Genomic DNA, 2,517 nt, shown 5'->3' with positions numbered 1-2,517 from the left:
GAGGCTGGGGCATTTGATGAATTCAACCTAAGTCAAGTACCCAGATCCGAGAATAATCAGGCGGACGCACTATCCAAACTTGCATCCTCCGCCACATGTGATACGCCTAGATCAGTCTTCTGGGAAGTCATGGAAAGAAAAGCATTGAACATGACCCCATTGGAGTTCTAGATCGAAGCTCCACTTGGATGGACCCCATCCGGAATTACTTGGTAGACGGCACTCTACCGGAAACCTCATCCGAAGCAGCTGCTCTTAAAAGACGAGCATTAAGCTTCGCAATGCACAAAGGTGAACTGTTCCGGAAGGGTTACTTGCAGCCGCTATTCAAGTGTGTTACCCCAGAACGGGGCAAGGAAATACTGGAAGATCTCCACGCCGGCTTCTGTGGATCTCACATTGGCGGGAGGACCCTCGCCAAAAGAACCCGGCGGCAAGGATACTTTTGGCCTACACTAGAGGCGGATGCATTAGATCTGGTGAAAAGATGCGACAAGTGCCAGAGGTTCGGCCGGCTGATAAGGCAGCCGGCAACTGATTTGACAGCTATTCACAGCCCAATTCCCTTTGCAAAATGGGGCATGGATATTTTGGGGCCATACACTCCTGCCCCAGGCGGCAGAAGATACATTTTAGTGGCTGTTGATTACTTCACCAAGTGGGTTGAGGCCGAGGCGGTAAAGGGCATCAAAACTAAGGATATCATCTCCTTCATTTGGAGAAATGTCATCACCCGGTTCGGTGTACCAATGTCAATGGTCTTTGAAAATGGCCCCCAGTTTGAAACGCCTGTCCTAAAGACTTGGCTGCAAGACCAAGGGATTTCCCACTACTTTGCATCCGTTGGCCGTCCGCAAGCAAACGGTCAAGTTGAAGCTTTTAACAAGCTCATCTCAGGCGGCATAAAGAAAAAGATCGAGAAGGCAGGCGGGCTTTGGGCAGAAGAGTTAACTCACGTTCTTTGGTCCATCAGAACTACTGAGAAGGGGTCAACCGGTGAAACTCCATTCCTTATGGCATATGGCACAGAGGCGGTGCTTCCCATTGAATTATATGAGCCAACACTTCGAATCATGTTGTATGATGAAGAGGCAAATTGGGAAGCCATGCGCCTGTCTCTGGATACTCTTCCAGAAAGAAGGGGCAACGCCGCCTTGCGTCATGAAATCTACCGCCTTCGAATGACGAGGGCCTACAACAAAAAGGTGCTTAAACGCCCCCTCAAAGTTGGAGATTTTGTATTACGGAAGCTTGAAGCAACCGGTAGGGCATACGAACAAGGGAAACTAACCCCAAACTGGGAGGGACCCTACCGGATTTTTGAAGAAGTTAGAAACGGCACATACCGCCTGGAAACCCCAGACGGAATGCGGCTGCCTCGTACCTGGAATGTAGATAACTTGAAAAAGTACTACTTCTAAGCATTGAAATGTGAAAGCATATAATTTCCATTCATACAATTGTATTTGCACCTGTCTAGTGCAAGAACACAGACGGAAGAACACTTGTTAAAACCACTGCTCCAAAAAGAGCAGTCATCCGGTGACACCCATCCGGGTGAATCACTGAAGAGAACAGCTCCCTTCTGGGTGGAACATTGTTCTAGCGATCCAATAACTCAAACGGCGTTTGTCTAAAACGATTTTGCAGCCGTTAGAAATGATCCTTTTGCATCTAGGATTCATCCGGCAAGGACCCAAAAGAGGTCCATCCGGGTGAATCACTGGAGAGAACAGCTCCCTTCTGGGTGGAACATTGTTCTAGCGATCCAATAACTCAACGACATTTGTCTAAAACAATTTTGCAGCCATTAGAAATGATCCTTTGCATCTAGCATTCATCCGGCAAGGACCCAAAAGAGGTCCATCCGGAAAAATGAAATTCCTAATGGGCCACCGTAACCACCTAAACGGTTTTACATCCCATCCTATATATAATTGTACCAGACGGGGCAAGGTTAGGTCAGTCACTGACCCCCCATCCGGCTTCCATGAAACGGCTACCAGTCTACTGTTGGGGTAAACAGGTAGCCATTTCAGGGGCATATTGTGGTATCGCTTCTTCATCCGGCATATATAGAACGGCTGAAATACTTTTAAAAATGCATAAATAAAAAAAAATGCTAATAATAGAGATAGAAAAACCGACTGTGTCGGTTAATAGATTAATTGAAATGTTAGCCGGACCCCTGTCCGGGAAAGATACATCGAAAATACACGGCACGCAGGCCGGTAAAAAAAGAAAGAAAATATCAATCTTGCTGTTGCTCTTGTTGCTGAGGCTGCTCCAACCCTTGAGCTTGCCCAACCTGAGTCTCAGCCGTCTGCTCTTGCAGCTGCTTCGGCTGGTTTCCCATTGGCACCCCATCCGGCTCTAACCCTAACCCCTTCTCAGCCCACTCGTCGAAAGGAGGAGGGGCAGGAGTGCCGAGTACTCGAGCTTCATAAACTTCAGAAGCATACAAGTAACGGAGGTTGAAATAGTCAAAGTCAGAGTCCGGATGGATGAGGTCCCAAG

Source organism: Chenopodium quinoa, unplaced genomic scaffold (genome assembly GCF_001683475.1).
Source record: "Chenopodium quinoa cultivar QQ74 unplaced genomic scaffold, ASM168347v1, whole genome shotgun sequence".
Classification (NCBI taxonomy): Eukaryota; Viridiplantae; Streptophyta; class Magnoliopsida; order Caryophyllales; family Amaranthaceae; genus Chenopodium; species Chenopodium quinoa.
Note: the sequence above shows the minus strand (reverse complement) of the source record.